This window comes from Aphelocoma coerulescens, chromosome 24 (genome assembly GCF_041296385.1).
Source record: "Aphelocoma coerulescens isolate FSJ_1873_10779 chromosome 24, UR_Acoe_1.0, whole genome shotgun sequence".
NCBI lineage: Eukaryota > Metazoa > Chordata > Aves > Passeriformes > Corvidae > Aphelocoma > Aphelocoma coerulescens.
In genome coordinates, this window is record NC_091037.1 from 5,253,976 (window position 1) to 5,267,185 (window position 13,210).

The window sequence follows — 13,210 nt, forward strand, 5'->3', positions numbered from 1 at the left end:
AGGAGGTTTTCTTGCCCTGGGAACATCTTTTGCTCTCGGCCAAGACACTGGATTTACTAAATGCTGACTTTTGTACCCTTCCCAGCATCCCATTATTAGTTATTGCCTGGTAAAAAAAGGAGAAATTGAGTCTTTCTGCTACAAGCAAGGGTTAAAGCAGGTAGTGATTTGATATTTCTGTAGAATAAACTCCAGACCAGAGCAAATCCCTTTCCTATTTTTCTCCTAAAAAAGCAGTTGGTCAATACATAAGCACTGGGATGAAAGGGAGAGGGAAACACCGTGTTGGATAATGCCAAAAAAAACTCTTGCCAAACACTGGTTTGGAACGTCACTGGATGGGCCCCTGAGCACCAGGAAAAGGAGCATTTATTTATTTCATATTTTCATCTAGGTATTTAATTTGTTGTTGTTGTTGAATATTTGCATGTATTTATTTGTTATTTGTATTTATTGATTTAACATTTCCCAATCCTCCTCCCAACTTCAGCTCCATAGAAAGAATGGAGCTGCTTCAGTGGATTTCTGATGAGAACAACAATTACTGCTAAATATTTCTCTCCTCTCCAAAGATACCCATCTCTGAAAGGCTCCAGGGATATCTCTGCAACATAAACATGAGAATAAAACCTGCAAGAGCCAGTCAGAGCTTTAGTAGACAAGGTTAATGTACCTTGAACAGCAGCATTAAACAACTTTGCTCATTTTTTTAAGTGGAGAGCTGAGATACCTACGTACCTTTTAAAGTGTTATTTTTATAGGGGAAGACCATTAAAGCACCTTCCAAAACAAACTGGCACAGGGAAGCATCAAAGAAGTTTCTTCAAAGTAACCTGGCAATACTTGAATTTTGTGCAACCCAGCCCTCTGCCCAAGAAAAGTTCCCAAAAGAGTAAGTTGTGATTTTTTTCAGCAAATCAAAAAGCTTTGAAGTGAAGTGTAGCTGAAGAACCCCAAAAATGCAGAAACTTCCTCTTGCTGGGCATGAAATGCCCAAAAAAAATTTCTGGTTCCCTTGTAAAAAATAGGGAGCAGAAGAATTTTCCAACTGCTCTTCTCTGAGAGCAACTACCTCTGAATAATTTATGTCCAAAGTCTAAAGTCTTACCCTATGCTTTCAAACCTTGGCTTGTGCTCTTCATTCTCCATCACAACCTGCTAATTCCATGAGCCAGGAATCACTGAGCACCCACATTTCCATCATGCAAACACCAAATCTCAAACCCACACTGGCAATGAGAAGGTCACAGAATCACAGAATAATCTGAGTTGGAATGGACCCACAAGGATCATCAAGCCCAGCTTCTGGCCCTGCACAGCACCATCCCCAAGAGTCACACCACACATCTGAGAGTATTGTCCAAATGCTTCTTGAGCCCTGGTAGCCTTGGGGCCATGACCACTGCCCTGGGGAGCCTGGTCAGTGCCCAGCCACACCCTGGGTGAAGAACCTTTCTCTAATATCCAACCTAAGCCTCCCCTGACACAACTTCAGGCCATTCCTTTGGGTCCTGCCACCGGGCACCACAGAGATGAGATCAGTGTCTGCCCCTCCTCTTCTCCTCACGAGGAAGTTGAACACTGCCATGAGTCTCCCCTCCATCTCCTCCAGGCTGAGCAGACCAAGTGCCCTCAGCTGTTCTCATGCAGCTTCCCCTCAAGGCCCTTCACCATGTTTGTTGCTCTCCCTTGGATGCTCTCTAACAGTCCAATATCTTTCTTACACGGTTGTGCCCAAAACTGCCCACAGGACTGCAGGTGAGGCCACCCCAGAGCAGAGCAGAGCAGAGCAGAGCAGAGCAGAGCAGGACAATCTCCTCCCTCACCCAGCTGGCGATACTGGGCCTGAAGTCCCCTAAAACAACAATGTCCCTCCTGGTTGCCAGGGCACTGCTGACTCAAATTCAACTTCCCATCAACCAGGACCCCCAGGTCCCTTTCCGCAGAGCTGCTTTCCAGCATTTCATTCCTTTCGCTGTTTGTACTTCCAGGGTTGCCCCATCCCAGGTGCAGAATCCTGTACTTCCCCTTGTTGAACCTCATGGGGATGGCCCAGTCCTCTAATTTGTCAAGGTCTCTCTGCAGAGCCTCCCCACCTTCGAGGGAGTCAACAGCTCATCCCAGTTTTGTATCACCTGCGAACTTGCCTAATGTCCCTTCCAGTCCTGCATCCAAGTCATTTATGAAGATGTTGAAGTGCACAGGGTGGAAGATGGAGCCCTGCAGAACCCCACCAGTGACAGGCTGCAAGTCTGATGCCACCTCATCCACTGGAACCCTTTGGGCCCGACCCGAGGCAGTTGCTCAAACACGCTCATCCAGCTGTGGGCCGGACATTTGTGCAGAGGATACTGTGACAGATGCTATTGAAGGCTCCATCCCCAAGGTCCCTGCCAGGCTAAAAAGAGCTTCTTGGAGGACAAAAGCGGTGATGGCAAAAAATTTGATGAGTTTTGGAGACATGAGCTGGAAGAAGAGGTTTAAGTGTGGGTCTGAGGTGAACGAGCTGATGGGAAACTCCAGGATTTGTGAATTCTACAAAATTTCTGTTCCAAGACCAAAGGTGATGCCAGCGCTGTCGCTTGAGGATGGGTAGCTGAGAAGAACGTGCTCAAAAACTGTCCTGCTCTGCAACAATTTAATCATCATTTAAGTTTTTTCAGTCCAAACTGACAGCTGCAGTCCTTCACCAATGTCCTGGCTTCAACCAGGACAGTGAATTTTTTACAGTAGCTGGGAGTAAATCTCAGCCTGGTCTGAACTCAACACAATGAGGAAATTGGGGTCAAAAAAGGACTGGAAAGTATTTAGATAGGCTAAATTTTTTTCACAACTTTTTTTGCACAATGACAAAAGGTATGGCCTGGCCTCCGAGGTGCATCTTGTGGTCAGAGGGGCTTCAGGAGGAGGAGAGCAGAAACAGTTTTGTGCCTGGAAACTGGGGAGAGCAGCACACAGTGGAAAAAGCCAAGGGAAACCAAGTTGTTTCTCAGAAGCCTTCAGGAGAGGTAATTTCTATCATTAACCACTTAGAGTGATGCCAGCCCAGTGTTCCAGAAGGCAATCAGGTGGCCACCCACCATCACAGCTTTCTGTGCCTTTAAAGGAAGGTGTCTGGACCTTGCTGGCACAATTTGCTGAGTTCAGGTTTGGTCTCCTTGCTGGAGATACTTCCAGGCCAGGCTGCACTTGTGTCCTCCACAGACACACGCTCATGTTCTCCACAGCTCCTCCAAAGAGAACAACCCAAGGCACACAAAATACATGGCAGGGTACTGAGTCCTTTCATGCAAGCACTGGGCAGCTCACTTTGAAATACAGACTGGAAACAGGGCATCAAGGCAGGGAGGATCCCCCCACAAAGTGGTCATTGTGGTGACCCCAATCCCCCCCACACTCACCAGAAAAGTAATTTCAAAGTGAACCCAACCTGTACCTTTATCAGACTGAGGAGATATTCATCACTTCCTTCATCATGTGGGTTTTGTTTTGGCTGAAGCAAGGTCAGCAGCAGGAATCGGGGCTTAAAGGGCAGCCTGGAGGACATAATCCCCCCCTTATTGGCTGCTTCTTACTAAAAGGGACTTTCAGAGGAGGCAAGACTCAAAAGAAAAGACTCAAAGAGAAGATGCTCTGCTGCGCACGGACCAAATGAAGGTTTTGGGTTTTTCCCTGAGAAGCCCCCACCCTAATGTAATCAGTTTAAGAAGAAACCAGGCGCTTTTGCAGAATATTTACACAAATTGAAGGTGCCACTCCCATTTTCAGTGACCAAAGACTTCTCTTTGTTCCTACAGGAGGGAAGTTGTAGCCAACAGGGTTTTATTTTCTGCGTCACCGGCCGGGTGCCCTGGTTTTGGCACGGATCGAGTACATTTGTCACTCTGTCAAGCCCTAATTTTAGTGATCAGGGTTGACTAAAGGACTGTGAAACTCTTGGTTTCATGTACATCTTATTTTAAGCTCTGCATTTTGCTTATTTTTAGTTGGTGACCATTTCTCTGCACCCTACTGCCGGCTGTGCCAAAATTTTGCAGTGATAACAGCCCATATTTCAGAGTATTTTCACAAAAATATATCTGTGTTTTCCTCCAGGCTGCTTATGCCTTGTAGGGCTCTTAACAATATGTTATCAACACTTGAGCTTTAAAACAAGACTCTCTGCACAGACTGATTTCTTAAAAAAAGAAAAAGTGTAATTCTCTCCTGAAATGCTCACTGCATTTAGGGAAGGGTTGATACAATTTAAATGCAACAGAAAACAGCAGAAATTCCTCCAAATAGAGCCACTCCAAGGTCATGACTCGCCACATCCTGCTCAATTAATGCACATAATTGCACAATTAATATATATAATTGCTTAATTAATATAAAGCAAAGCAGCCTTACTGTTAGGGGGTGCTCAGGGAGCCACTGCCCTGGAAGCTTCCTCCCACTGCCCCGAAAACTGGGTAGGGATCACAACCTGGGAAAGCAAACATGAAATATTTGAATACTGAGAGAAAATGAAGAAATGAGAAAGTGAAATATTAAGCAAAGGATGAAGCTCTGCACTAGGAAAGGTATTCTGGCAGTGCCAGTGAAGCCATGGCGGGCAAGTCTGCTCTTAATGCACTTGTTTTGAAGGATGATGGTGAAAATAGAAGGAACCAAGGAAAATGTAGGTGGGAATATCCCCTGGAGATGAAAGCAGGACTGATGTCTGAGCTAGATCAGGGCTTTTCCCCAGCAGGTTTGAACACCTCCAGAAAACAAGAAAAAATAAATGAGATTTTTAGAGGTCGAACCGAGATATGTCCAGAAAATGCAGGCGTGCTCGTGGTTGGTCTGTCCACAGAGGATGGAGGTCGACCTGCCCCGTCCTTCTCAACTCCTGGTCGGTGGCAAAAGCTCGTCAGGGGATCACACTGAGGGTTACTGGTACAATCTAGGTCTGAAAAGGAGAGAAAAGAGAAAAAGGAATGAAACAGCACTGCTGTTGGCTGTGTCCCCATTTCATGTTGCCATTTCCCTGGTTAATTACAATCCTTGCTTGCCTGTAAATGTGTTTTTATACTTGGGCTCAGACAGAGTGAACTGGGGAACAGCCACTACCTCAGAAATGGGGGAGCTCCCAGACACAGTTTAATAAGGAGAAGTCCACCCATATGTTAGAGATGATTTTACAACTACCAAGAATCTGGCCTTTATGGGACTGGGATTTCTAGGCCCATCTCAGCAGTTTCAGTGGAAAAACGAAGATGGGCTGAGCAAGGACCAGCACAGCCACCGACACAGGGGTGTTCTGTGTTTGACTGCAAAAAAAGGAATACAAGAGATAAAATTCACCACATCTCTCCATATATATCACCCCTAGTGAGCCCCTCAGATCTTCAATATCCATCTGATGAACGTCCCTCTACATACATCACCTCCAGATATTACCTGTGTGTCTATAAACATCACCCGAGATCTCCAATATATGTCTGATATATCTACCTTGATATAAATCTCCTGGTAGAGAGCTCCTCAGATCTCCAATATAAATCCCTTATATTATATATATATATATAGTCCAATATATGCCCCTTGATACACACAACCTCTGCCAAGCTCCTCTGATCTCCAGTCTACTGCTGATGTATCACCTCGATACAAACCAACCCTCGAGAGCCCCTCACCAAGGCACACCTGACACACACAGCTCTGATACATGGCACCAGGCTGGAGCTCCTCAAATCTCTGACAATCATCTGACACGGCACACATCATCTTCAGGGAGCTCCTCAGAGCTCTGATAGTTGTCCCATGATATGTGTCGCCTCCAGAGAGCTCCTCAGATTTCAATACACATCCAATACACCTACCCTGATTCGTGTAACCTGTTCCAGAGCTCCTCGGATTGCTGATCTGTGCCTAACACAGACACCTGTATGTACACCTCCATGTGCTGAACTGCTGATTTCAATGCACCTCTGATCCATGCACCTCTAGTTGCACACCACCTCCAAGGAGCTCCTCAGATGCTCAATACCCATCTGAGATACCTGAACCTCCGGAGTGCTCCTCAGATCCCCACGACACACCTCAGGGATGCATCACCAGCAGAGAGCTACGGCTCGTGTGGTGAGGCCAGATAGGAGATCCATGAGAACTCTTTCCCCTGGTTTTAATTCCACCCCAAACCCCAGGCAGTAACACCACCTGCAGTTCTGGGCCTTCACAGCAGGCATCCATCATCTCAGCCAGGAATATGGGTCCAAAAGAGTTACATGGGGAAGCTTGCATAGGAAGTGCCATTTCTGGAAACCTGGCCTAAGGTCATTGCCCAAGGAGAGATATGGAAAGAACGGGGTCATCTCAGGGCAAAACACAGCAGAAACCTCCAACCGTGGAAAACTTGGTGAAAGGTGCTTCTTGACTTCTCAGGCCAGTGCAGGTCCTGCTGAGAGATTGAGAGACCTAATCTGGGTTACACTAAGTGCTCAGAAGGGCCTGAGTCGAGAACTCTTCCACCACAACAGCAGGTGAAATATCAATGGTTATTTCTGGTAAAGAATTTATGCTTATGCCTCGGAGGAACATGAATGGGCTGATGCCAAACACCTGCAGTGAACCTGGGACTTGATTTTCATTGGATTTGTCCTGGCATCATGATGAAAAAGCTCATGTTTTGCACCAGTCCTTCATCCCTATAAAGACTTTTTTTTATCACACAGGAAAGACTTTTGTCATCTGGGCTTGCTGTGTGAACAAAATGTGAGGACTGGGGGAAAAGAGGCAGAAATAAGGCTCTGTCACTTAAAAGTGCTCTGATAGACTGGCAGACTGATTTTCATCCTTGGACGTGGTCAGGCCTGAGGTCTTGGATGCTGCATGCATGTAGGACAAAAACATTTGCAACTTCTGCAGAAATGATGCCACTTTTGTCCCCATCATGAAGAACACCAAGAGCCAACCCCACCAGGGACATCTCCCTGAACACCCTTGCAGAGAGAGAAAGGAGTCTTTTAGAGCTGGCACACACTTTTAGCAACTTCAAAAGGCATCCTTTGAAGTTTAGCAAAGGCCTTTGAAGTCCTCCCGATGCGAAAGGGAACGGAGGAGATGCCTCCTTCAAGATGCTCCACCACAGGCAATGCAAGGCAGCAAGATCCACGGTGTCCCAGGCGCTCATGGTTGTATTCAGCAGCTGCCCGAGGGTCATGAATGAGACACCATTTCTGACAAGTCATCAATCCCCCCAAATGCCCTAAATCCTGATCTAGTCGACCTGAATAGCATCCAACAGCAGAGAGGGGAGCCCAGTATCCTGGGATGGCAGCCTGTACCCCGGGTGCAAAAAGCCAAGGGCATCCCTGTTAATAAAGATTTAATGAAGTGTAAGGGAATGCTAATAAAGCTGACATTTAGCACAACAAAATTCAGGATTTTTGCACAAAGTGTAGGATTTTAAAGCAAGAAGGCTCTTCCCAGCATGTCACTTTGTTTCTTCCAATGTGAGCAGGCCACAATGCTTCCAACCTCATCATGTCAATGCTGTTTAATTGTGACTACCACGTTTAAATAAATTTAATGCCAGCTCCTCTGACTTACGGGGAAACCACAAACGGTGAAATCCCCAATAATGCTGAGTTTTATTGAATTATTTTTATACCTCACACTATGCCCAGCAGCAAGCTCTACTGGCCCCAAACTCCACACCCGTGGGGATAACCAAAGAAAAACCCTGTAGGTGCAAAAAACAGTACAAATGCAGAAATCAAAGCTCAAATTTCAGTTAACCCTTTAAGGAGCTCCAAGGGATGATTGTGATATACCTTTGCAACACCTGCTGCCATCTGCAATGAGGACTTTTGGGATAAAAACCTTTGGTGTGTTGGGGTTTTCCCCGCACAGTGCAATTTCTATAGCATCTCCAGCACCTGAGTAAGGGCTGGGGCCAAGTGTTGGGGATGCTCAAAGGGGCAAAGAGGAATATGGTATTTTCATTTCAGAAGTAAAACTGGTGATGCACAAACCCCACCCTTCCTCTGAGAGGGTGAAAGATTTGAGATGTGCCCACACACCCAAATATTTTTGTATTTGTGCAAAAGCAAAGCTGCTTTGAGGCAAAACACAGTTGGGAGAGACAAGTATTGGTGGAGCTCTGCTGTAGGTGACTCACATTAATCCAAACAGGGCATGGAGAGAAATACTGGACATCCCCACCCCAGACATGCACATGTGAACACATCTGGATCCAGGGAACAAAAGCAGCCTCTCTCCACTGTGCTGATAAATAATGGAAAGGCAAAGTGCCCTGCAGAAGCAGCACCATACTGTTCGGCCTCGGGCAAGACGGAGGAAAATTCGGTACCCATGAGGTCTGGAACAGTGGGATTAATAACACATCAATTTTAATGCAGGGTGGCTTGTGCGGTTTTTTCCCTTTTCCTTTTTTTTTTTTTTTTTTTTTAATCCTGCTTCACAAACAGCAAAGTGAATGTTTGAGCATCTCAGTGGGGGGTTAATGAGGACTCTGATTAGTTATTCAGATTTGCCGATGCTGCCTACATCCATCCTCGGATGGGGGAATAACAGGAAAGGGTTTGCAGAAAAAGCTCTTAGAGATGACCTGCTTGGCTTTCACAGCTCAGGCAGATGAAGGCTTTGGGGGGCCCACGTTACAGGGGTCCCCAACCCCAGAATCCTAGTGCCAACTTTGGGATGGAAAAGCATATTTTCCCATCATTTGTAGGGGATGCAAAAAGCTGCTGCACGTTCAGCCATGCCAATTCCTGTAAAGTTTCGGAGGAAAATACTTGGATTTTTTTCACATGCAAAAAAAAGATTCTCGGGTGCCCTTAATTATGTACAATTGTGGTCAGAAGTAAATGGCCAAAAATGAGGGGTGGATGGATGCAAGGATGCAAGGATGCATGGATTCATGGATGCAAGGATGCATGGACACACAGAGTCATGGATGAACATACGTGGTGAAAAGATACATGGACACATGGAGGCAAGGGTGGAAGAAAGGATGGATCATCCTGCAAAAGCCACCACGGGGCTGCAACAATGCAACAACTGCTGCAGTATTTTCTACAGCATCCCATAAAATTCTAACAGTGGTTTATGTCCTTGCAGAAAAGCAATGAGCTCACCTCCTTGCTCCTTGACCCAGGGACATTTTAAGCAGGTTGAGCTCACATCAGTATTTTAAGAAGGTGGAACTGCTGTATTTCGGGGTTGCTTTCCAGATTTAGGCTTTTGTTCTTCACCTGCATCAAAAATCAAAAAGGAACCTGAGAAAATAAATGGCAGGTGTCCAAAATGCTGCTGCAAAAGGCCTAAAGGATGGAGCCAGGGAGGTGTTTCATAGCATTGCAAAGGGACTAATAAAAAAATATAGGCATTATTTTAGGATTGACTCTAGGATTCATTATTTCTTCATCAAGAAGAAATATTTGAAGGATGAACAGGAGGGTGAAGGTACTGTCTCAGTGGTAAATTCATCCTAAGAACACTTTATTTCTTCTTGGCTCTATTGACCCAGTTGGCTCTTGCTTTGAGCATCACTCAACCTAGCACCCAACTGGGGTTTGGAGGGGCTAAACTCCCTGGTCTTTGTGTCATTTCCCACAACACCTGCCAGAATCTCAGAGGAAAGACAAACTGGAGTTATCCTTCCTATTTCACGTTGAGGCACTCCATCCCAAACAGGCTCTTTTCCCAAGGACTGCCTCCATATGCTTTGTCTGGGTTTTAAACGGTGTGTTAATTGTTCTGAATTAACAGCTCCAGCTGGAGAAGCAAACAAGCAATTTGCAACCTTAAGATAACACCCAACTTATCTCAAGTGATTTAAGTTGGGAGTTTGGTTGGTTGGTTGGGGGGGGTTAAGTGGTTTTTGGGGTTTGGGTTTTTTTTTTTTTTGAGGGGAAATAGCACCTTTCTGGTTGTGAATGCACTGTCCAGAGCTTGGCTAAAATCACTCCGTGCACCCAATCCACCCGGGGTGGCCATTGGCACATGGCCACAGGAGGAGGTGGGATTGTAGGACAAAGAGAAAAAATGAAAAATCTCTGCATTTCATTTTACTTTAGAGACAGGAAAAATATAATATATCCTCATCACTGCTGGGCAAACCACTGACTGCAGAAGGGCTAAGGATTATTTTCTCCCCAACACATGGGGTTTTTTTTATTATACAGAATCAGAGAATCCCAGAATGGTTTGGGTTGGAAGGGACCTTAAAACTCATCTTGTTCCAACTCCCTGCCACAGGCAGGAACACCTTCCACTACCCCAGCTTGCTCTAAGCCCCATCCAACCTGGCCTTGGACACTTCCAGGGATCCAGGGGCAGCCACAGCTGCTCTGGGCACCCTGTGCCAGGGCCTGCCCACCCTCCCAGGGAAGACTTTCCATTTACAGTTTGTTTCAAAATATTCAAGCTCTCAAATAGACCAAAAAAAACCCATCAGCAAACTCTTTCAAGCTTTCCTCCTTTGCCCTCTTTCATCTTTTTCCCTTTTCTTTTTTTCATTTGCTGCTAGATAGAGGAAGGGAGAAGGAAAGACCATGATGATGATTTGTTTACAAGACTGGATCTTCAACATGGATATATCAATATTTTTTTTAATTGTCATTTCAGCAATTTAAATCCTTTCTAATCTCACTCAGGGTGTGGGATTCAAGGAGGAAAGCCCACCCCTCTCTTCCCACCCTTCCATGCCTGGTTTTAAGAGGAGCCAATGGCTCTGGCAGTGAAACAGACTCCACAAGAGAAGATTTCTATGATTATGACCGAGTGTCTGCTGCCAGATTGAGTGGAAACTCCTCTTGGAAACTGTCCTGGCTCGAGCCACGAGAGGGTTAATTTTTGCAGTTGCTGGGAGGGGTCATGGCCAGGATCTGGTTATCCTATACCACTTCACATCATTTTGGGGGGAAGGGCAGGAAAGAGACTCTCTTCCCAGCCAAAGGGAGCAGCTCTAGCTGCAAGGTGAGCATTTTTATATGTGAATCGCTCTCTTTTTTGGTACACTTTTGTTATTAACATTGTTGCTGTTACTGTTTGTTTCCTGTTTCCAGTAAATTGTTCTTATCTCAACCCATCTTTTTGATGATGATCTTCGCCTTTTGTGCCTCCAGTTCTCTTCTCCAGGAGGAGAAGGGGAGAGGAAAGGGGATCAAGTGAGTGGCAGCTGGTTTGCAGTCTCAGTAGAACACTGAGACTCTGCAAACTCTATCCCTGCCAAGACTGAGTTGGGAGTCAATGTCCATCAACCCCCCCCAGTTTTCCAAGACCATCAGATAACTGGAGTCGTGGATGGGGTCACGGTCCTCCAACATGGTCTTCTGCTGAAGTTGGGGCAGTGTCTCCATTTTGTCTCCTTTTTCCAGAGAAAAAGGGGGTCTAACTGTGCCCTGAAGACACGAAGAAGGGCCATTAAGATGCAACTGATGCATCCGTCTCCAGTCATGGGAGGCACCTCCAAAACACAGACCCAACTCTGGGGCTGTGGGACTCAGGCAGCCTTGGATGCCCAGATCCCCCGTGCCAAGCTGTGCTACCTGACGACCTCCTGGCACATGGATAAAGTAACAGGAGAAGCGATAAATCACTTTGGCACCTTCCCTGGGCATGGCAGCCCTTGATAAAAAACCAAACCTCAAGGGAGGGAGTCTGACACCACACTACTCCCAGTGCATTCTGTTGCACACATTAATCCTTCTTGATGGAGAATTACAATTAGGGCTCCGTCTTAAGGAGATATCAGCAATCAGATATCTTATCAAATGCCACCTCAATTATTCAAATAATCCCTGGCTCTTAGATTTGGGTGCTGTTTAGGGAAAGCGGTCCGATTAATGTGCTGACACTTCCCCATCACGTCCGACATCCTCAACTTCATGTCTGATTACGGAATTTGCATTCAATTTAATTTTTTCCATCTGGAGTAAATGAATAATCCGAGTACCTACCCCAGCCTTAATTACATTTGTTAAATTAAAAACCTGGGATGTGAGAAATTTAAATGCATGTAGCTCCATGGCCAGACAAACCTGCATGTTCAACCTGCCGCAGCCCTGCCAGCTCCTGCTCCAATTTCTCTTCCTTCCCCACAGCCAGGCATCAAGGAAATTACAACTAGAAAACAAAAATTCTTTCTAAACGATGAAACAATAGATGATCTTTTGACATTTCCAGTGCTGTTTGCAAGGGAATGAGATAAAATGTAATAAATTCATATACTTCTGTGTGTTTCTTGGCTCCAGCAGCTAAAATTTCCATCTCTTTATGCAGGAGTCCTGGGGAGCAGAAATCCTTGATAATGCCAAACAATTCGACACTTTATTTTCTCTTTACTCCACACCATGCAAAACACAGGCTTCAAGCTGCCAGCTGCTGGGAGTGAAACCAGATGCCACATCCCTTTTCCATATGGAAACAGAAATCACCCCGTTTGGGGGGGTCCTGTGCTCCCTTCAGTCGCAGCCCTCCATGACCTCAGGGCTGCTACTGGCACACAGCAAAGCCTCTCTCCAACAGCAAAAAACCACTATTTCAATGGTGCATTTGTCATTTTTTACACCCAGCCTGGCTCAGGCCAGATCCTGGTACCATCAGACCCAGAGAACAGAAAAAAAAAAATCGCCCCCAAGCCACCACATTTCCTAATTTTAAAATAAAGAAGGTAAACAGAGAGGTGTAAGTAAAACTACTGAACTTGATACATTTTTTAAAATAAACTTAGCAGAAGCTTGCTGAATTTCCCTTCTTTCAGAGATGATGAAACTCAAAAGGCTGGAATTCATAGGTGGACTCAAAGTGGTGATGAGAAAAGTGTCCAAATAATTAAAGAATAATTAAACATTAAATGGAAGATAAAGCATTACCAGCTCAGACCATTTTAGGAGGAATATTTCAGATATTAATTGGAAATGGGAAATGTCATACAAATATCTTTGGGCGTTGATCTAGATGTCAGCAGCAATGAAAATGTTGAAGAAAGTCTTTTCTCCACACTCACAAAGACTGAATTAAATAACTCACATGTGAGTGAGTGCAATGACAACAATCCCCCAGTCTGAGGCTTGTGAGACCAGTAATAAAATACAGTTAAAAACATTCAGGGAAAGCCATGCTCAGGCAAAGTGAGACAGGTGAGAGCAGAATCAAAAATAGTTTTCCCTTTCCTCCCAGCATGCTTGCAGCTCAGACAACACTTCTGCACTCCCAG

At 45.4% G+C, this 13,210-nt stretch overlaps 1 protein-coding gene across 4 annotated transcripts in view; it reads right to left on the minus strand.

The window, feature by feature from the left end:
• PKNOX2 (PBX/knotted 1 homeobox 2) overlaps positions 1-13,210 on the minus strand; it is an 86,499-nt gene that overhangs the window by 33,208 nt on the left and 40,081 nt on the right. For 2 of the 4 annotated variants that reach the window (XM_068994657.1, XM_068994654.1), the window contains 2 exons: positions 4,788-4,933; positions 4,390-4,465 (listed from right to left, as the gene is read on the minus strand). The gene's annotated coding sequence lies outside the window, so the exon portion shown is untranslated. Of the gene's footprint in view, positions 1-4,389; positions 4,466-4,787; positions 4,934-9,125; positions 9,243-12,032; positions 12,101-13,210 lie in introns of those variants that run through there. The other 2 variants (XM_068994656.1, XM_068994655.1) reach the window with 2 other exon arrangements.